Source organism: Eriocheir sinensis, unplaced genomic scaffold (assembly GCF_024679095.1).
Source record: "Eriocheir sinensis breed Jianghai 21 unplaced genomic scaffold, ASM2467909v1 Scaffold709, whole genome shotgun sequence".
Taxonomy (NCBI): Eukaryota; Metazoa; Arthropoda; class Malacostraca; order Decapoda; family Varunidae; genus Eriocheir; species Eriocheir sinensis.
The window spans coordinates 60,045-84,264 of NW_026112064.1; the positions used below are offsets into that span (position 1 = coordinate 60,045).

Genomic DNA, 24,220 nt, shown 5'->3' on the forward strand with positions numbered 1-24,220 from the left:
CTTACATAATCAAGCGTAACAATGGAGCACTGTAATTTTGAGGGGCGGCAACGTAGAATTTGTTTCCTGTAAAAAACTCGACTTCGGACGCAGCAATTCTTCCGTGAGTGTATTCCAATCTGGCAAAAAGCCTATAAAATAGTATGTACACGTAAAACAGAATGTGTTCAAGACGCAACAAATACTTATAAGAAGGTGTAAAGATAAACGTCTACCTTATGCGAATTCACCTGCTGAACGAAATGGAAAATAACGAAAATAATTTATTTTTCACCCGGCTAAAACTCACAAAAGCCTCGAGCCGACGGATATCAATGAAAGAAGATACAGATTTTCAGCATAATAGTATATATATATATATATATATATATATATATATATATATATATATATATATATATATATATATATATATATATATATATATATATATATATATATATATATATATATATATATATATATATATATATATATATATATATATATATATATATATATATATATATATATATATATATATATATATATATATATATATATATATATATATATATATATATATATATATATATATATATATATATATATATATATATATATATATATATATAGAGTATATATATATATATATATATACATCATCTATGCATCTCATGTGTGGGGGGCTCCACTCACACAGCTCTTCCTGGAGAGAGTGGAGTCAAAGGCTCTTCGTCTCATCAGCTCTCTCCTATTATTGATAGCCTTTCACTCCTCTTAAATTCCGCAGCGATGTTGCTTCTTTCTATCTTCTATCGACATTTTCACGTTGACTGCCTTCTGAACTTGCTAACTGCATGGCTCCCCCTTCCTGGCGGCCCCCAAGAAGCTGCACACGACTTTCTACTCATGCTCATCCCTACACAGTCCAAACTTCTATGTAAGAGTTAACCAGCATCTTCACTTTTTCATCCTCACGCTGGTAAACGCTGGAACAATCTTCCTTCATCTGTATTTCTCCTGCCTACGACTTGAACACTTTCAAGAAAAGGGTATCAAGACATCTCCTCCCGAATTTGACCTTGGTTTTGACCTCTTTATTTATTTATTAGGATCATGAGTAGCGGGCTTTTTTTATTGTTTCTTCCTTTGTGCCCTTGAGCCGCCTCCTTTGTTGTAAAAGAAGAAAAAAATATATATATATATATATATATATATATATATATATATATATATATATATATATATATATATATATATATATATATATCTCCTGAAATATATATATATATATATATATATATATATATATATATATATATATATATATATATATATATATATATATATATATATATATATATATATATATACATCTATGCATCTATGCATCTCACGTGTGGGGGTTCTACTCACACAGCTTCCTTTCAGGATAGAGTGAGCTCTTAAGGCTCTTCGTCTCATCAGCTCTCCTCCTCCTACTGATAGCCTTCTACCTCTTAAATTCTGCCGCGATGTTTCCTTCCTTTCTTTCTATCTTCTATCGATATTTCCATCGCTCACTGCTCTCTCTGAACTTGCTAACTGCATGCCTTTCCTCCGCGCGGCCCTGCATGCACACGACTTTCTTACTCCAAGCTCATCCTTTATACTATCCAAAACTCCTTTATGTAGAAGAGTTAACCAGCATCTTTCACTCTTCTCGATCCCTCACGCTGGTAAATCCCTGGGAACAATTCTTTTCTTCATCAGTATTTCTCCTGCTTCACGACTTGAACTCTTTCAAGAGGAGGTTATCAGGACAACCTCTCCTCCTGAATTTGGATCATTCTTTCGGCCACCTCTTTTAATTTTTTTTGGGGAGCAGCTGAGTATGTGGCTTTTTTTTATTATTGTTTTATTTTTTCTTGTGCCCTTCAGCTGCCTCCTTTCTTTATACATATATATATATATATATATATATATATATATATATATATATATATATATATATATATATATATATATATATATATATATATATATATATATATATATATATATATATATATATATATATATATATATATATATATATATATATATATATATATATATATATATATATATATATATATATATATATATATATATATATATATATATATATATATATATATATATATATATATATATATATATATATATATATATATATACTTATATATATATACACTATCTTCATAACAACTATCTATCTATCCATTCATCATTCCTATCTATATTCCATCTATCTATCATCTCTCTATCTCTCTCTCTCTCTCTCTCTCTATATATATATATATATATCTATTCATTCATTCATCTATCTATCTATCTATCTATCTATCTATCTATCTATCTATCTATATATATATATATATATATATATATATATATATATATATATATATATATATATATATATATATATATATATATATATACATAATCTCTCTCTCTCTCTCTCTCTCTCTCTCTCTCTCTCTCTCTCTCTCTCTCTCTCTAAAAATATATATCTATATATCTATGTATATATATATATATGTATTTATCTATATATATATAAAATAATATATATATAAATATATATATATATATATATATATATATATATTATAAATAATGTATAATGTATATGTTTATACCCGTGACTCCTGGCATCTAGCCAAAACATTCCACCAACTTCACTTCTTCATCTTTCCCTCCACTCCTCAGTCCTGACGGCAAACACTACACTGTATCATCTATCTCTATATGAACTCTTTCTCAGACTTTTTCAAAAAACTCCACTTTCTGACGATTCTGCATAGCATATTCCTCCTACCATCCCCACTAATTTGACTCCTTTATGCTTGTTATAAAATTCTTCAAAACTATGATTTATATGGCTTCTCTTGGCCTCAAGCCTCAGAAGGCTTATGGACCTGATGGAGTGCCTCCTATTGTGTATTAAAACTGTGCCTCCGTGCTGTCTCCCTGCCTGGTCAAACTCTTCGCCTCTGCCTCTGTCAACATCTACCTTTCCTTCCAGCTAAAAGTGCATGCTCTTCATACAGCCTGCGCCCAAGAAGGTTGGACTGTTCCAATCCTCAAACTACCCTCCCATAGCTTTACTTTCTTGTTCATCAAAATCTTTTGAATCGATCCAACCAGAAGATTCAAAAGCACCTTCACCTCTTAACCTTCTATCTGATCGCCAGTATGAGTTCCATAAGGGCGTTCAACTAGTGATCTCCTAGCCTTCTTAACTGACTCTTGGTCATCCTCTCTTAACAGTTTATGGAACCTTTGCTATTGCGCTGGACATATCAAAAGCTTTTGGTAGAGTCTAGCACAAATCTTTGGTTTCCAAACCACCCTCCTACTATTTATATCCCTCTCTTTGTACTTTTATTTCCAGTTTCCTTTCTGGTCGATCTATCTCTGCTGTGATAGACGGCCACTGTTCTTCCCCTAAATCTATTAACAATGGTGTCACACAGGGTTCTGTCCTATCTCCCACTCTTTTTCTGTTGTTCATTGTTGATCTTCTTGCCACAACAAACTGTCATATCCACTCATACGCTGATGATTCCACTCTGCATTACTCATCTGCTTTTTAATAGAAGACCCACCCTACAGGAACTTAACGACCAAGGCTGGAGGCTGCAGAACGCTTAGCGTTAGACCTTACTATTATTTCCGATTAAGAGGAACCTGGTGTCCTTCAACGCCTCAAAAACAGTTTCCCCACCTATCCACTCGACACAATCTTCCAAACAACTATCCCCTATTCTTTGATAACACCCAGCTATCACATTCCTCAACACTAAACATCCTCGGTCTATCCTTAACTCAAAATCTCAACTGGAAACTTCATATCTCATCTCTTACTAAATCAGCTTCCTCGAGGCTAGGCGTTCTGTACCGTCTCCACCAGTTCTTCTCCCCGGCACAGTTGCTGTCCATATACAGGGGCCTTGTCCGCCCTCGTATGGAATATGCTTCTCATGTGTGGGGGGGCTCCACTCATACAGCTCTTCTGGACAGAGTGGAGGCTAAGGCTCTTCGTCTCATCAGCTCTCCTCCTCCTACTGATAGTCTTCTACCTCTTAAATTCCGCCGCGATGTTGCCTCTCTTTCTATCTTCTATCGATATTTCCAGGCTGACTGCTCTTCTGAACTTGCTAACTGCATGCCTCCCCTCCTCCCGCGGCCCCGCTGCACACGACTTTCTACTAATGCCCATCCCTATACTATCCAAACCCATTATGCAACCAGCATCTTCACTCTTTCATCCCTCACGCTGGTAAACTCTGGAACAATCTTCCTTTATCTGTATTTCCTCCTGCCTACGATTTGAACTCTTTCAAGAGAAGGGTATCAGGACACCTCTCCTCCCGAAATTGACCTCTTTCGGCCACCTCCTTTGATTCTTTTTAGAGCAACGAGTAGCGGGGCTTTTTTATTATTGTTTCTTTTGTGTCCTTGATCTGACTCCTTTGTTGTAAAAAAAGAAAAAAAGAAAACCCGCAGCAGCTGATGAACTCGCTCTCCAAAAAAGACAGGACAAGACAAGACGGTGTGGCGTTTTTCTGAAGTCAGATAAGCATGGTCTGTTAAAAGGAAGTTGTATTTTCTATGGTAAAAACCGCAAGAAGAAAAATAGTGAATAGGAGCCCAGATTGGAAATAGTAACAGATGTTGGTTTTTAGGCACTCCGCCGGCGAGCAGTCTTCGAAAAACGAACATATCAAGAATCCCATATGTAGTGGAGAGGACCCGAAAGCAAAGGAAGCAGAATATCTCAAATCCTGTTGTGTCCTGTTGTTAAAGGAGACTGATGAACACGATATGTCTACTCAAAGAAACCCATCTTACCTCCAAAAGCCATTCGCATATGTGCTTTTCTATATTAGGAATGAGGTGATAGAAAAGCAAAGATCTATTTCAGTCAGGGATCTATTTGACATGTATAACGAAGTGCACTCTAATCTTGGTGGACATGGTGCAATTCTGCAGGTCTACACTATCTCCAGGAAGATAAAGGGACAATTAAAAGAAAACATAATACAACTAGCAGACCAGCGGAATGAGAACTTCATTTCTAGCTCTACCATTTCAGAAGAGGATGCTAGGGCTCGGCTTCATGATGATGCTGAACAATATAAAAAGGGCAGTAAGATTCGGTGGGTTGTTCTTCACCTAAGAGTACAGATTATGCAGCTCCCAAAGACCAAGACGGCAAGTCCTGCGTCTGTCAAAACTTTGAAGGAGTGTGCTCCTGTGATACCGCAACAGCTGGACTATTTTTAAGAACTATTTTTGATGGAATGGAATCAACTATAAGTGATTCTCAGTAGGATTCATTTGATCGAAAAGTAACTTCAATGGCATCGGATGCCATTTCCAGTGTTAATCATGATACCGTAAAACCATGGAAACATACTGCGTTAGGTCTTGCGTCTCTCACAGTATCAAAATTAGCCATGCAGATTCTAAACAAAAGAGGACACTATAAAATACGATGACATTAAGGGTCTGGAGACTGAATTTGCGTAATCAGTCGTTACCTTTCCCCCTAGGTTGACCCCTGCTGGCACCCGGTCTAGAGGGAGACCGGGCTCAATAGGCCTAGTATGGACGCGGCTTAAAGTTTTTTTTCGCTGACATTAGTGGTTGCTTTATGTATGAGCCACGGGGTTAAGGGTGTGTGATGTTTGAGGTCTCAACGGTACCCGAGCTCAGACATACTTATTCTAGGGGGTACGAGCTGGTGATCATTAATCTAGCATGTGATCAGATCGTGGGTGGATGGCACACGACTCAAATATCCGTCCTCTGTGCTCCAAGCACATGATTATAGTTAATGACACACACCCACCCACACATACACACACACACACACACACACACACACACACACACACGCACACATGTAACAGCCACCGCTCAAACGGTCGCGTGCTCTCCTCCAGTGAGACGGAAAATGAGCGCTGCAGAGCAAACACAATTTGTGAATATGTTCATTGTCACTACTTGTCTGCAAATCTGTCGTGTCGCGTCTTCAATGTTTAACTATTCTTGTACTCGTTTATCTTTGACTGCCAGTCTATGTCCTCTTGTTGTCCACTCATACACATTGTTCCACACATACACCAACACTTACATGTCAACCTACACAGACAACATTCACACAAACGCACATACACACAATCACCTCTTTTAAGTGTCTTTTCCATGTCCATGACCTGTGTGATGTTTGCCCAATAAAGTAACCCTGACGGATATTGAGTTTCTCTATCCGAGACCGATTAGCACTTAGAATACTCGCTACCACCAACAATTGGTGACCCTGCAGTGTTGCTATGGTTCAGGGTGGCTTATAACCGGTGCCGTTTCAAGGGCACTCTCTCCCAGAGGGTGGACCTGAGTCAGAAGCATCTGATTCATTCGTCCTACCCTCTCCTGGGGCAAACATCCTCAAAACCACTTGGGGTTCGTGAGGCTGAGCCTTTCAGGTCGGGAGAAGCATTACGCCGTGGGCGTAATTGCCACCTTCAGGGTTATCCACCGCCCTCCCCCAGGCACCTTCTGTGCCCTCCTCCAGGCGTCTTCTGCGCCTCCTCCAGGCACCCTCTGTGACTCCCCCAGGCACCCTCTGTGCCCCCCATCCAGACACCCTCTGTGCCCCCTCCAGACACCCTCTGTGCGCCTCTTCCAGGCACCCTCTGTACGTCTCCTCCAGGCACCCTCTGTGCGCCTCCTCCAGGCACCTTCAGCGCCTTCTCCAGGCACCCTCAGCGCCTCCTCCAGGCACCTTCAGCACCTCCTCGAAGCACCCCTTGTACCCCCTCTCCAGGCCCCTTGTGCGCCCTTCAGGCATCTTCTGTGCCCCATGGTGCTCCTCCCGGCGCTCACCCACCCACCCCTCCTCCTTCCTGCCTTCCCGCTGGTACGGCGACTGAGACTGCACACAAGACTCAGTGAACACTCAAACACAGTGCGACACATTACTCAGACACACAGTGATACACAGACTCAGTGCATACGCCACCACACACCATATAGACTCAGAGAGACACGCAAACGCAGTGTGACACCCCACTGGGATTACTAGCTGCCCCCTGGATTAACCACCGCCTCCTTGATCTACCACCGCCCGCTTGGATTACCCTACACTTGTGGATCTTTGTGTACAGTGCAGTGTGTCCAGCAACAGTTCAGTGCAGCACTTCCCCAGCAACAGTTAGTGTCACAGTGTTACCTACTGAGCGTACAGTGTTGTGTTACAGTGCCTTTTTGAACACTGGTTCACTCCATGGGCCACAGAGGCCCCTGGTACGTGCCAGCGCCTATAGTACACGCAGTTCGTTCTACTCTCACGGACTGCCGCGGCTCCTGGCACATGCTAGCACCCCTTACTTTTCAACCCGCTGTGGCCCCCGGCTCGCTGGCATCTAGCGCCTTCCAACGCAGTCGTTCGACGCACTCACGACTGCCGCGGCCCCTGGCACATGCTACCGCCCCTCACTTCTCAACCGGCTGTGGCCCCTGGCACGCTGGCAGCTAGCGCCTTCACACGCAGTTCCCTCGACGCTCTCGGAATGCCGTGACCCTCGGCGCGTTTACGCCAGTGCCTATTTACCCATCTCCATGCCGCTCGACTTCACCGTACCTGGCGACGACATGCAACTCTTACTCTACAACAGCGGCGTCCTTCAGAGCACCACTCTTCTGCTCAGGACCCGTCTACGTGATTCGCGATTTTGGAGCCAACCACTCAACTCACTTCAGCTTGACTTACCGTAGCTGTCCTCACTGCACTACTCATTCCAGCTCGACTTACCGTAGCCGTTGTCACCGCACTACTCACTCCAGCTCGACATACCGTAGCTGTTGTCACCGCACTCACTTTAGCTCGACTTACCGTAGCTGTCCTCTACGCACTCCTCACTCTCGCTCGACTTTCCGGAGCTGTTGTCACTGCACTACTCACTCCAGCCCGACTTACCGTAGCTGTTGTCACTGTACTACTCACCCCAGCTCGACTTACCGAAGCTGTTGTCACTGCACTACTCACTCCAGCTCGACTCACCTTAGCTGTCGTCACTGCAGTACTCACTCCAGCTCGACTCACCGTAGCTGTCCTCACGCACCACTCACTCCAGCTCGACTTTCCGTAGCTGTTGTCACTGCACTACTCACTCCAGCCCGACTCACCGTAGCTGTTGTCACTGCACTACTCACCCCAGCTCGACTTACCGAAGCTGCTGTCACTGCACTACTCACTCCAGCTTGAATTACCGTAGCTGTTGTCACTGCACTACTCACTCCAGCTCGACTTACCGTAGCTGTTGTCACTGCACTACTAACCCCAGCTCGACTCACCGTAGCTGAACTCTACTCAACACAATGCATCTCAGCGCAACTTACCGCGCACCTCAACTCAACTCAGCGCAACTTACCGCGCACCTCAACTCAACTCTACTTAGCGCAACTCACCGTACAACGCAACTCACTGTAACGCTACACCGTCTGCCACAGCGCCCCCGCACCCAGGAAGATTTCGTTCCTCCTTCCTCGTCACAGGGGAGGAGTATTTGTAACAGCCACCGCTCAAGCTGTCGCGTGCTCCCCTCCAGTGAGACGGAAAATGGGCGCTGCAGAGCAGACTCAATTTGTGAATATGTTCATCGTCACTACTTGTCTGCCAATCTGTCGTCTCGCGTCTTCAATGTTTAACTATTCTTGTACTCGTTTATCCATGTCCTCTTGTTGTCTACTCATACACATTGTTCCACACATACACCAACACTTATATGTTAACCTACACAGACAACATTCATACAAACGCACATACACACAATCACCTATTTTAAGTGTCTTGTCCATGTCCATGACCTGTGTGATGTTTGCCCAATAAAGTAACCATGACGGATATTGAGTTTCTATATCCGGGAACCGATTAGCACTTAGAACACTCGCTACCACCAACACACACACACACACACACACACACACACACACACACACACACACACTCCTATGGGAAGGTGTAACAAAGATAACTTATTTTTAAAGTAGTGTGCAACTGTACCTTAAGTTCGAAAAATGGTACTATTTTCCCAATACAACACTGTTTGTAGTCCGATGTTACGAGGCACATAGTCGAGATGCTTGTAACCTCCGTCATGCCCCACATGTTGTACACGGACACGTCCATCTGGAATAAGACAATGATAAAAAAATTAGGAAACACCAGGAGCATCATCACTTTTATTAGCTGGTATAATTCCACTACAGGAACTGTGGTCCCCCATTAGATTATTAAATCTTATGAAAATACCCCAGGTGCCACGGCGTCGCTCAGCTTAACTTTATTTTATATTCGAACTTTTCTGATAGACATAGGAAGTTTTATAGTCGTTATTCAACTTCCTTATAGCTCCAAAAACTCAAACTTTTCCCCATCGGGATGATGTTAAATCGCATTCATCACCGAGGAAGTATAGGGTTTATCGTTGCTGATAGATGCCTAACTAGATGTTTTGTACGCTTATTTTTTTATCTTATTTGTTACATAAACCAGATCCATTGTTAAGAATCCATCTAAAAAACATCTTGTTCAGTGAGCTAATTATTAAACAATGTGTCTGGAAATCTGTTTTGTTATTATTTTGGTGAAATATTTGTAGACTGCTATACAGCCAGCTGATATAGTGATGATTTTCAAACCTATTTGGTCTTTTTCTGCCAGAAGCTTGAAATTCAGAGAAAGGAATACTCTTGTTAACTTGTATTCAAAATTTAGAGAACACAAAATTTTGAGAACACAGTTTATAGGAGATGTTAAGCATATGGAAAATGGCCTCAGGAGTGGTGGATGTTCCAAAAAAAAAGTGTATGAAAATAGTTATTACAATAAAAAAAATATGCAAAACTGTGACTGAATTTAAAAGGCAGAAAAGAGCCAATGCGTCGAAGTGAACTTGTGAGACTAAGAGTCTTTGACTGTTCTCAAAAAGTGCTGTTAGCGTTCTGACCCCCGACACATGACATGCATATTCCGTACAAGGGCAGACAAGGCCCTTCTATAAACATGCCAAATGGGATTCCGAAAAAAAAAAATAAGACACGATACAAAACATCATTAATCGAGGAAGCTATTTTATTAACTTACGAGATATAAAGTTTCAAATCGATAAATTGAGTGATAATACGCTGATAATACGCTGATAAGTGTGCAAAGTAAGGTACTTACCCACTCGGCCGTCCCCTTAATCTCCTCCATTCAACATTGCCTTCTTTATATACAATAATAACTAGCACAATCGACATGCAGGAAGCGTACATTGTATCCATATTGCCGGTGTTGAAGTTCACGGACTAAGGGCTCGATTCAGTTTTATGAAGTTGTCGATGGTTAGACAGGAAGTCATTCCAGAAATACCCTATGAACCTGCAAAGGCACTTAGTACCGAGTGCATGGACATGCCTGACCAAGTAACGATTCAGTGTCCATGTCTCACAGCCATACAGTAAAACGAATCACAAGTAACTCGAGAATTTGCACCTTTGTCCGCCTGCATGGACATCAACAACGCCATGTGCTCGTGTTGAGCGAGTCCATAACACCATGGACCAGGCCAAACCGTCCAGTGACTTATTTTCACTACGTTCCCAAAATATGAAAAACTGTTGGTGACTTCATTATCCTCTATAAACGAATAAACAGACTGAGTTGTGTCACTCAGCCTCCAAACGACTGGAGATTGGGTTTGACCCAGGAAACTTTTGCTGGGATCACACATCCGCGATCTCGCTCTGCGACGGTTGGCGATTTTGAAAATTTTCCAAATCGGCATATACGCTCGACATCGTAGAGACGTCCCTGCGATTAGTCGCAATAGTCGCGCGGTAAAATTCGCACGACTTGCGGGTGCCGGCCCGTCGCGCGAACATTTTGAAATGTTCAAAAAGTTCGCAGAAAGTCTGCGATATTGGCCAAATCGCACGATTATTCGCACGGTTAAGTGATAGACCATCACAGTATGCGCTCGCATACCCTCGTCAAACGCAAGGGGTCGCGGTGTATGCGACCGTATAAGCGAGCGACTTTGTACATCGTGCGTATGGCAGCGATGCTGCTAAGGAAAGCGAGATGGCAGCGAGAGAGCGGGAGGGTGTGAAAAACCGTTGAAGAGCGACCCTACGCTCGCCTTCACACTGTCCTGCTACACGCCGCTACCCTGCCCGCCTGCAAAATAATAGCCTAATATTCATGAATTTATAATAATAGCATATTACTCCTAACTGCTAAATAATAGCTTAGTGTTCATGAATGGAAAATAACAGAATAGTATTCATAAATGTAAAATAATACCCTAGTGATCAAAATTGCAAAATAACAGAATAGTACTCCTAACTGCTGAATGATAGCTTAGTGTTCATGAATACAAAATAATTGAATAGCATTCCTAAATGCAAAATAATAGCCTGGTTTACATGTCTATATGGGTCGTACAGCGACGCGTCCTCGACGTTTTCTCGACCATGCGTGCGACGTCGAGCGTCGTCGATCGGCTACACGAGGGGCAGTCGTGCATAGTTGCGAACCCTCGCAACGGGTTTTACTTTTAAATTGGGCTCTCTACATACAGTCGCGCGCATTCACGCACGATTCACCTCGACGTCCTCTCGCCTGTCGCCTTCGTGTGCGTATAGGCGAGCGACCCTCCCTCGCCATGTTGCTGTGAGTTTAAACAGAGGCAAACTCGCAGAGACAATGGCGATGGTCCCATGATTTTGTGTATTTTCAAAATCGCCAACCGTCGCAAAGCGAAATCCCAGATGTGATCCCGGCATTTCCCTCCTAATGGCTTCGTCTCCTCATATAGCATTTTGAGTGCCATTCCAACCAATTCTGGGAGAATTACAGCATCATTAGCAAAATCAAGATCAGTGACCGTGACGACAAATGCTCCGCAACTACTTTGACCATCAACTTCACCTAATACCCAATCCATACAAGTGTTAAAAAGTGATGGAGCAAGGACGCACCCTTGCCTCATTCCTGTATTAACAGGGAAGCTGGAAATCCCTCCCACACTTCACAGCACTCTCAGTCCCAGAGTAAAAGGCAGTCATCAGGTCAGCAGTCATTGCAGGAATCCCACGGATCCTTTTAATGTTTCAGCATCCCTCACGAAGCACTGAGTTATGCTTTCTTGAGATCAACATTGGCTACTATATTATGTTCTAATCAAATGTTACTCTGGCGCCTAGGCAGCCTTTATAACGCCGGACCTGATTGGCTGGCCTGCTTTCTCGACTCTCGCCCTGATTGGCTACCCTCCTCTCCCAGCTCCCTCAGACATCCTCTTGGTGTTAAATGTTTTTTTTCTATTATTATTTACCATAGCTCATCTTAAATAAGATAGGCAATTTTACTAAACACCATTAAACGCAGCAGTGATTGTAGACTCTAAATATGTTTGTCACAACTCGGTAACACAAAAATGAAATTAATAATGAGTATAAGTGAAAGAACGGGTCCGCAACGTTTATACCACTTTTACATTATTATAATTGATATGTCCAGCAAATATTGAGTCAGTGCTGATTTCATAAAGAGGAGTTTCGTGCATATGGTGGTATAACCAGACTATAGATAAAACGCGACGTAAGCGAAACACGGACAGGTTTAACGTGCCATGTCGCGTCCTTTTTCAGACTGGTGCTGTGTACGAAACAATGGTTTGCCTGCTTAATCATATATTTTCAGTAGGTTTTTAATAAGTAAAAGAATGACTGGAAATTAAAGAGGAACGAAACATTAGAGGACTGAATTCAGTATGCAAGCGTTTGTTATGACTGTATGAGTGATGCATGTTGAAATAGGGTATTGGAAGGGCACTGCGAATCCACCCAGCACCAACACCGTCAGCGTGCACACCGCTCTGAAGGAGCACGTGACATGGCTATAAATCTCTCCGTGTTTCGCTTACGTCGTGTTTTATCTAAAGTTTGGTTATACCACCATGTTCACAAAACTCCTCTTTATGGAATTTAATGGTTTAGATCAGCACTGACTTAATATTTGCTGCAAATATCAGTTATATGTAAAAGTGGTATAAACATTGCGGACCCGTTCTTCACTAGCACTGTTTTATAGAGTTGTGACAAACATAGTTAGGGTTTTGAATTGCCCATATTGTATGCGATGTGAACTAAGGTAAATAATATAAAAATATCTAACAACAAGAGCATATGTAAGTGACTCGCCTTCACGAGAGTCGGGAGAGGAAGCCAGCCAATCAGGGCGAGAGCCGAGAGGGGAGGCCAGCCAATCAGATGCGGCGTTGCAAATGCTGCCTAGGCGCAGAAGAACACTTGGTTTGAACAGACTATTTTTTTATAAAAGCCCCTGTCAGTATTCATGTCTAACTATGTAATTAACAGGGAGCATGAGATAGGAGGCGCGTTGTTTCACGCACCCACCGACTCCATCCCAGACCGTTAACACGCGTGAGTTACTTGGGCGTCCCTTTGTTCTCCTCAACTTACGGTTGCCTCGTACAGAACCAACCGTATAAGCAGGATCGACGTCCGGTAAACGTGCCACGAGTTGGCGTTCATGGATTAAGCTTGTAACAGCTCTCGATGTAATTTCATGAAGTAGTGGTTCGACACGGTCATTCCAGCGATCTTCCATGACCCTGCAGTCCCTTGATCCGAAGCCATTGACATGTTTCACCGAGTCTCTATTCAATGTCCATGTCTCACGGCCTTACACAAAATAAGGAACACAAGTGATTTAAAGATTCGCTTCTTTGTCTCCCTGAATAGATATCAACAACGCCACTTACTCGCTTTGTGTGACTATAAAACCGTGGACCAGGCCACTCTAATGAGTGACTTCTTGGTGAAACCCATCATTTTTATGTGCTACGATACCAAGGTTATGTAAACTTTTGGTGACCTCAATTTCCTCACAGACTGAATTGCGTAATCCAGTAGGAATCCAAACGACTGGACCGAAGTTTTGGCGTAGGAGACGTTCACTCCCAGTGGCTTCGCCTTCTCATGCAGCACCTCAAGAGCCATCACCTGGACCTCCAGTGATTCCGCGAAAAGTGCATCATCAGCATAAAGAAAAAGGTGCATTAATCTTCGTGTTGCCGACAGATGCTCCGGAACGACTTTGATCAACAACTTTTCCTAAGACCAAGTCTATGCATACTGTTGAACAGAGATGGAGGAAGGACGCACCCCTGCGTCACTCCTAAATTAAGAGTCATGAAGCCGGAACCGCCTGCCCTACACTTGACAATACTCTCACTCCCTGAGAAAATGCTAGTCAATAGGCCAATCCTTCTAACCGGAATGCCACAGATCAAAATTTCCCCAAAGTGCCTTACGATGCACTCAGTCAAATACTTCTTTGAGATCGACGTAAGCTACGAGTAGCCCCTGTCGAAACTCAAGTCGGCGTCCATAAGAATGCAAAGTGCTACGACCTGGTCAACTGTTTATTTTCCGGGGGTGAACCCATATTCCTGACGTCGTTGAAACTTAAGCAGGTGGCGTCGGATTCGCATCAGTAGCAGATGAGCGAGCAGTTTGTTCAGCACACTAACCCTTTCAAGGTGGGAACAACCAGCCTCGTTTACCAGTCAGGAGGAATGGCACCGGACTTTCACACGACAGACAACTCCGCCTGCAACACCTGGATTATGGTTTCACCCCCGGCTGAAAACATTCTGTGCTATTACAGATCTAAGATACTTTACCGTCTTTCAACTTCCTCACAGCTTCTCTCACCTCCGCAAGAAAGGGTAGAGTTTCGTCTATGTGGATGAGCAGCGGCCATCTGGAAACCAGTCAGGGATTTGCCCGCTTTCGAGGTCTGCCGTATTTAACAAACCTCGGCCCAACGAGCCCGATACCCATCCTCATCTTATACTAGCTGCCTATCAACTGTTCGGATAGTACACGTCTGACATGTGGATTTGGAACGGAGCATGTTCAGAGCTCGAAAGGCAGGTACACCAGACCCCTTCTGTCAAACTTTTTTTCTGGTGGGGATCGTTCTTTCTCCGCACTTGCTTTTCTAACCCAATGCGAAGATGCCATGGTTAACAGCACTATTACCTCTGATGCTGACAGAATCTCTTGTTAGATCACTCAGTGCTCCTGATTCCCTTGCTTGCGACCTTATGAGTGCTGCATCTTTCAGTGCTAAACTTACTGATTATAAGTATTCCACATTCAAAGAAAACTTTTTCCTTACCTTTGGCCACACACGGTTTCATAACTCCCTACAATGGGCCTTCCGTCTAGTAAACTCTGCTGCAGAAAAAAAAGTTCTTTCAATTTCTGGCGAGCTCAGTCTCCGGCACTTGACCTTTCATTAGATGCTGTTGAATGTCTTGAACAAGCCTCTTGGTTTGAGGAAGGTGCTTTGTCTAAGAACAGACTTCAACTATTGCTTCAATTTACATTTTATGTCCTTCACCTCATTCCTCATGAACGTCGCGCTGCTGCTTCCCTTGATTATAAACCTTATGATAAACTAGTTGGTTTTGCAGCTAAGATTGCCAAGAAACTAGAGGACTCCCCCAAGGCTTCACCTGGCGTTCCTATTGCCGCTATCCAGAAGGACGACTCACGCCCAATTGTGTGCGACTATTGCAACAAAAACGGTCATACAGCACCGAACTGCTTTTAAGGAAAGCGTGACATATGTTCTAACGATGTCAGTAACTCAGGTGTTCGATTCAAGAAATCTTTATCATCAAAGGGAGATAATTCTCCATCAGACTGTCGCCCGCCCCCCTCCTTCGGTCAAAAAGATGTCATTCGTCTTGCCGTGCACCACCGCCACTGAGGACTAGGCCCGTTCCGTTCATGAGTTGTGCAAGCACTCAACAGATGACTGTTATGAGATTCAGCGTCTTAGACGAAATGTAGGCTTCCCTTCGGGTCCACTTGTCCAGCAGTCGGGGGATATCCCGCGACCCCATCAAAGACACCCAGACTAATGCATGCCCAAGAGTCATCCCAACAGCACACCACTATCCCCTCCATTATTGCTGCTGGTTCCAATTCAAGTATGTTAACTTTTCAGTCTTTTGTTAACGGTGTTGCTTTTGCACTAGGGGTTGACACAGGTGCTTCAGTAAATGTGCTTAGTCACAGTGCTTTTATAGCTTTGAAAGATACCCTGCAAGACACTCCCTTATATCATTATGATGTATCCTTAAAAGGTGTTGATGGTTCTGCCTTAACTGTTATTGGCACCATCACTTTGCCTGTCTCCTTCACACATTATTCCAAGATATTCAACATTATTTTTTTTTGTCACCCAAAATTTTGCCCTTCAGTGTCATGGACTTTTAGGCATCCAGTCCCTTGTTTCCCATTCCATTGACATATTCCCTAAACGTCTTGCTATTTCTGCAGATGGGAGCCTTCACCATGCTATGGACAACCCAAGTCCCTTCTGAGCCAGAGTGTCTCTGCCCTTGCGACTACGGCTCCTGACGACATCGCAGTCCCCCCATAGGACCCGAGTGTGCCTATTGTCACTACAGTGCCTAGTGCCCCAGAGGAGAAACGTTCGACCTCTGCTCAGGACCTTGTTTCTGCTGTTGTCATTGGTGACCAATACATTGGCCCCACTTCATGTGTCCGACTTTATGTTCGTTTACCGGACTTTGTTCCTGTCGGTACCCTGGTAATGTCCTTCCCTGACACTATGCGCATCCGCCGTCTTGCTTTAGAGTCCACACTCGCTACGGTGCGTCCTGATCGTCATCAACTTCAGGAAAGTGAACGCTCTGACGGTCCCTGACCGCTATCCACTTCCTGTCCTAGGTGAATTGCTTCAGTCTATCAGAAAGGGTAACACAGTCTTCACCAGACTCGACCTCGTGTCCGGTTTCTGGCAAATACCCTTGGACAAAGCATCACGGGAGATTACTAACTTAACGACTTACACAGGTCATTAAGAATGGTGTCGCCTGCCCATGGGTTTACGTAACGCACCTCTTACCTTCCAGCGTATGATTAATTCTCTTTTTGCTGGCGTTATTCACAAAGGTCTCTTCGTATACTTCGGTAAGCTTATCATTGTCTCTAACGACATTAACTCTCCAGAAACTTGAAGTTGTTTTTAATAGACTTTCTAAAGCTGGCCTAAAGGTCAAGTTGTCTAAGTGCAACTTCCTTAAGTCTCGTATTCAGTTTTTGGGTCACCTTGTCGATAAAGATGGTATTCACACTGTTGATTCTAAAACCACTGCCGTCAAAGACTTTCCTACACCCAAAGCTACTGACCATGTTCGCTCTTTTCTAGGCCTTGCTGGTTATTATAGAGCATTTGTCATAAAAAAACTTTGCGTCTATCGCATCCCCTGTAACGCGTCTTGTAAAGAAGAATGTTCCCTTCGTGTGGAACGACGCTCATCAACAGAGTTTTGATACTCTCAAGCATGCTCTGACACATGCCCCGATCTTAGCGTTTCCTGACTACATCTTGCCTTTTACTATGTGCACAGAAGCTTCTTTTGGCATTGGTGCAGTTCTAATGTAGATTGTAGATGGACAACGTCCACATGTCATTGCTTATGCTAGCCGTGTACTTACAGATCCTGATTCAAGGTACTCTGTAACTCACCTTGAAGCTCTTGCTGTTGTCTGGGCCCTCAAATATTTCAAGAATATTATTTTTAATTATCCTATCACAGTTTACACTGACCACACTGCAGTTACAACTCTTTTCAGTGGCAAGAATCTCACCGGCCGCCTGGCTAGGTGGTACCTCACCATCCAACAGTTCAACCCTGTGATAAAGTATCTACCGGGTAAAGCCAACACTGTCGCTGACGCGTTGCCCCGACATATTCCTGTCGCTGTAGTTTCTCAGGTCCAGAACTTCTCACTTGACGAGCTTCAGACGGCCCAACGCCATGACGCGTTATGGTCTAAAGTCGTCTACGCCCTCGAGTCTGGCGATGACTCCACATTACCTCATCCACCTGTGCCCCTTTCTGCCTTTTCCTTACAGGAAGGCATTGTTTGTCGCACAGTGGCCATTCATGAAAGAGGCGTTACCCAGGTTGTCATCCCTATTGCTCTGGTGAAGACTGTCCTGCAGCTTCTTCATGACGTCCCGCATGCTGGTCACCAAGGACGGGACAGAACCTTAGCTCCGGCTCGTGCTAAATATTACTGGCCTACGATGAGACTTGATATTGAAAACATATTGCGCAGTGTCTGTCATGTGCACAAACCAAAGGTTATACTAAGACTGCTCCAATTTTGGACTATCCGCTACCTGACGGACCTTTTGATGTTGTTGGCATTGATCTGTTACAGCTCCCTTGCGGTCATCAAGGCTCCTCATACGTCCTTGTCTGCGTTGATCACTTCAGCTGTCTTGTGGTCTTAGCGCCATTACGCGGTAAGTCTGCTACAACAGTCCCTCATGCACTTGTCTCTAACCTGATTAGTCCCCACACGTCTCTTCGTCTACTTCTGTTATAATGTGACAATTTAAGAACAAATTTCTTCGTGACATTTGCCAACAGTTTAAAATTAAACAAAAATTCATTACTGCACATCATCCGGCGTCTAACGGCCTTGTCGAAAGGACCAACAGGAAAATTCTAGAGATTCTGCGTCATTATGCAGGTCGTTTTCAGGAACCCATGTTGCTGCTTGTATCACAATTCTGTCAATTCCTCCACAGACAAAGCGCCTCACTACATCCTGTTTGGCTATGACAAAAGACTGTCTTATGATGTTATTCTACAGACTCCTCGCCCCCTCTATTCCTTTGGCGACTACTCTCAAATGCAGCTCCACAATTTTCAAACTATTTATGCTTCTGTGAGGGATAAGCTTGAAGCTTCCCGCGAGGAGATGCTGCGTAAACAACACCTCCAAGCAAGTCCCATCACCTTCAGTATTGGAGACTGTGATAAGCATGTACACTCTCCACAAAAAGTTATCAAACACCTGGGGACGATGGATGTGAAAATAAATCGATCGTGGCTAGTCGCCTCGGAATGGTTGGTACCCCTGATTGTGATGCCGCATCTGAATCCATTACTGTACCGTATATGATATGTTTCGATCATCTGTTGATTTGATGGTCACAGTAAGTCACACGTACTCACGTTAGTCTCCGCGGAGACCCCACAAGACCGGCGCAAAGTCATTATTATCCTTCACACTGAAGGCCTCAGTTATCGCCAAACCACGGCGGATTGATGTGTCCTTCTCTACCATATCACTATGGGCCAGCAGATATGTGGAAACAGGCTCCACTAGTGACACGCCTCGAAGCAGACTTAACAGTAAAATCGGCGCAGGCGGTGCATACACTCATTATTATAGTCGTTCCACGAGAATCTGGCGGGCGGGGGGGGGGGGGGGGTTGCAGGTGCGGGGTCAACTAAGCCCCGCAACTGCCACACACTCTCAATACTTCTCGCTTCCTCTCATATGTCAGCTATTTATTACCTTTAAATGAATTTAATTAAATAACTGGATTAAATAACAGGATATAGTGTTAAGATTGTTTCGTTTTTATGATAATAACAAATATTTTGTGTAAATACCAGGACACTTGACAAAGTTGTATTCCAACGTTAAGTGTCGTGGTATTTACACAAAATATTTGTCATTACCCTAAAAACGAAACATTATGAATACTATATGACCTTATTCGATTATTCAATTATTTAATTAAATTCATTTAAAGGTAGTAAATATTTGACATATGAGAAGAAGAGGGAGGTGTTGAGAGTGTGTGGCAAGGCGCGGGGCGGTGCAGGCCTTGGCTGACCCCTCATCCGCCACCTCTCGTCCGCCAGATTCTCGTAGAAATACTATAAATAAACTCCTCTCGTCCTCATATATGTTATACCTAACCAATCCATCGCAGTATGTGGTTTACGTATTAATTTTGGCAGATATTTTAATTTTACATACTTTTACTTGCAATTATGCCCGAACTACCACCTGGAATTATCATTCCCTCTTTTGAATAGGAATGACGTCAGTCACAGCATTTAAACTAACTGACTGATAGTCCTCAAGCGGAATGTGTTACAAAATTATTTTATTCACTCGGTGGTACTAAATTAGCACCAGAATGACGTAAAGTGGAGGGGGTCTCAACAATTTCCGTCCGTGTGGATCAGAATGCATGGTGTTTAAAGCATTCGAAAACTTTCTGTGGAGAGTGTTGTTCACGGTGATAGGCTCAAGCATGTGAGTGTGCCCCTTTCGCCTAACATTCAGCCTCCTATTCCCACTTCTACCTCAGGACCTTCCATGCCTTCCCCACCTGACACTAGCTCCTCTTCCTACAGGCAGAAGTTGAGGCCTGCTAGTCGTCTTCCTTAATTTTTTTTCTCTTTTTTTTTCCTTTTGTTGTAAAGCTACCACAGATGGCAATTTTTAATTTATTATTTCTCACCTAAGATTGTATAATGGTTCATGTGAGGACACATGCCGGTCGTGGCCGAGCGATATCATAGTACATCCTCTCCTCCTCGTCCTGCACATCCTCTGGACCCGCCGAGGAGGCGATTCTTCTTGCATTTTGCTTCAGCTCGGTGGGACGACCTTAGGATGTACTTTTCCGATTTCCCATGGAATGATTACTGCTTCCAGGAGAGAGACCCCTCTGTGTGTGCTCTCCGCATCACAGAGGTGATTGTCTCTGGAATGGAGGCATACATTCCACGTAATTTATCAACTCCTCATTCTAAAAAGCCTTGCTTTAATCATGCTTGTTTTCGTGCTATCAAAGATAGAGAGGCAGCTCACAAAAGGTTCCAGAGCCTTCGAACTCCCACTAACTTTGATCTATACATTTCAGCCTGGAATCGTGTCAAATCTATTCTTCGACTTACCAAAACTTCTTTTATAAATAGAAAATGTCAACACCTCGTTTCTAATTTTTCCCGTGAATTCTGGCATCTAGCCAAAAATATCTCCTCCAATTTCACTTCTTCCTCTTTCCCTCCTCTCCTTAACCCTGACGGCAGCACTGCCGTCTCATCTGTCTCTAAGGCTGAACTCTTCGCTCAAACTTTCTGTAAGAACTCCACCTTGGACGATTCTGGGCATATTCCTCCTACTCATCCGCCCTCTGACTCCTTTATGCCTGTTATTAAGGTTCTTTCTAATAATGTTTTATATGCCCTCTCTGGCCTCAACTCTCAAAAGGCTTATGGACCTGATGGAGTGTCTCCTATTGTCCTTAAAAACTGTGCTTCTGTGCTGACACCCTGCCTGGTCAAACTCTTTCGTCTCTGCCTATCAACATCTACCTTTCCTTCCTGCTGGAAGTATGCCTTTGTACAGCCTGTGCCTAAGAAGGGTGACCGCTCCAATCCCTCAAACTATCGACCAATAGCTTTACTTTCATGTCTATCTAAAGCTTTTGAATCAATCCTTAACCGGAAGATTCAAAAGCACCTTTACACTTCTAACCTTCTATCAGATCGCCAGTATGGGTTCCGCAAGGGGCGTTCTACTGGCGATCTTCTTGCTCTCTTAACTGACCCCTGGTCATCCTCTCTTAGCCGTTTCGGTGAAACTTTCTATGTTGCGCTAGACATATCGAAAGCCATCGATAGAGTCTGGCACATGTCTTTGCTTTCTAAACTGCCCTCTTTCTGATTTTATCCCTCTCTCTGTTCCTTTATATCCAGTTTCCTTTCCGGCCGTTCTATCTCTGCGGTGGTAGATGGTCACTGCTCTTCCCCTAAACCTATCAACAGTGGCGTTCCACAGGGCTCTGTCCTATCACAAACTCTCTTCCTGTTATTCATCAATGATCTTCTTTCCATAACAAACTGTCCTGTCCACTCATACGCAGACGACTCCACTCTGCATTATTCATCTTCTTTCAATAGAAGACCCTCTCAACAAGAAGTACACAACTCCAGACTGGAGACTGCAAAACGCTTAACCTCAGACCTTGCTATCATTTCCGATTGGGGCAGAAGGAACCTTGTGTCCTTCAATGCCTAAAAAACTCAATTTCTCCACCTATCAACTCGACACAATCTTCCAAACACCTATCCCCTATTCTTCGAAAACACTCAGCTGTCACCTTCTTCTACACTAAACATCCTCGGTCTATCCTTAACTCAAAATCTTAACTGGAAACTTCATGTCTCATCTCTTACTAAATCAGCATCCTCGAGATAGGGCGTTCTGTACCGTCCTCACCATTTACTTTCTCCCTCCCAGATGCTATACATATACAGGGGCCTTGTCCGCCCTCGTATGGAATATGCATCTCACGTGTGGGGGGCTCCACTCATACAGCTCTTCTGGACAGAGTGGAGGCTAAGGCTCTTCGTCTCACCAGCTCTCCTCCTCCTACTGATAGTCTTCTACCTCTTAAATTCCGCCGCGATGTTGCCTCTCTTTCTATCTTCTATCGATATTTCCACGCTGACTGCTCTTCTGAACTTGCTAACTGCATGCCTCCCCCCCTCCCGCGGCCCCGCTGCACGCGACTTTCTACTCATGCTCATCCCTATACTGTCCAAACCCCTTATGCAAGAGTTAACCAGCATCTTCACTCTTTCATCCCTCACGCTGGTAAACTCTGGAACAATCTTCCTTCATCTGTATTTCCTCCTGCCTACGACTTGAACTCTTTCAAGAGGAGGGTATCAGGACACCTCTCCTCCCGAGTTTGACCTTGCTTTTGGCCGCCTCTTCTGATTATTTTATGGGAGCAGCGATTAGCGGGCTTTTTGTTGTTGTTGTTTTTTGTGCCCTTGAGCTGCCTCCTTTGTTTAAAAAAAAAAAAAAGTATGTGTATCATCTGAATGATGCGCCCTGAGTGGTGCCCCGTGTTTTTGGCGGCTAATCTGCCTTTCCGCGTCCCGCCAGATAGCGTCCCCGCAGTCAAGATCAACAGAATATACCAGGTCTTCTCAACCTCGTACCAGAATTCTCCTCTTCTGCGCATTGACGTCACCTGCAGCCCCTCAGTCTGCTTCGCCTAAAACCTACCCACCAGTCTTCACTTGACAACATGTGTAGACGCATCTCGTGTGCTCCATTTTCTTTGATTTCGACTTTAGTATTTAGGATAAAGGAACTGAATCAGTCACACAATTAATGGGCAGCTAGGGGTGGGAAAAGACTGCGTAGAAGAGGTTAAGGTGTTACAGAGGAAGTCAGGGTGGACAGGAGAACTGTTCAATAGAGGATGATTGCGGCGAGTATAAGAATATGTCCAAAAATACTTGGATAAGAAGGTTCATGACACACACACACACAAACATATATATATATATATATATATATATATATATATATATATATATATATATATATATATATATATATATATATATATATATATATATATATATATATATATATATATTTTTTTTTTTTTACAACAAAGGAGGCAGCTCAAGGGCACAAAAAACAATAATAAAAAAAGCCCACAAATCGCTGCTCCCATAAAATAATCAGAGGAGGTGGCCAAAAGCAAGGTCAAATTCGGGAGGAGCGGTGTCCTGATACCCTCCTCTTGAAAGAGTTCAAGTCGCAGGCAGGAGGAAATGCTGATTAAGGAAGATTGTTCCAGTTTACCAGCGTGTGGGATGAAAGAGTGAAGATGCTGGTTAACTCTTCCATAAGGGATTTGGACACTATAGGGATGAGCATGAGTAGAAAGTCGTGTGTATCGGGGCCGCGGGAGGGGGGGAGGCATGCATTTAGCAAGTTCAGAAGAGCAGTCAGCGTGGAAATATTGATAGAAGATAGAAAGAGAGGCAACATTGCGGCGGAATTTAAGAGGGGGAGAAGAACTGGCGGAGACGGTACAGAACGACCAACCTCGAGGAAGCTGATTTAGCGAGAGAGGAGATATGAAGTTTCCAGTTGAGATTTTGAGTTAAGGATAGACCGAGGATGTTTAGTGTTGAAGGTGACAGCTGAGTGTTGTCGAAGAATAGGGGATAGGTGTTTGGAAGATTGTGTCGAGTTGATAGGTGGAGAAATTGAGTTTTTGAGGCATTGAAGGACACAAGGTTCCTTCTGCCCCAATCGGAAATGATAGCTAGGTCTGAGGTTATGCGTTCTGCAGCCTCCAGTCTGGAGTTGTGTACTTCTTGTTGAGTGGGTCTTCTATTGAAAGAAGTTGAATAATGCAGAGTGGAGTCGTCGGCGTATGTGTGGA

At 43.5% G+C, this 24,220-nt stretch overlaps 1 protein-coding gene across 1 annotated transcript in view; it reads right to left on the bottom strand.

Annotated features, from left to right (window-relative positions):
- The window catches only part of LOC126994048 (uncharacterized), a 118,470-nt gene that overhangs the window by 38,921 nt on the left and 55,329 nt on the right, over positions 1-24,220 (bottom strand). The window contains exon 5 of the mRNA XM_050853287.1: positions 9,083-9,208. The gene's annotated coding sequence lies outside the window, so the exon portion shown is untranslated. The remainder of the gene's footprint in view (positions 1-9,082; positions 9,209-24,220) is intronic.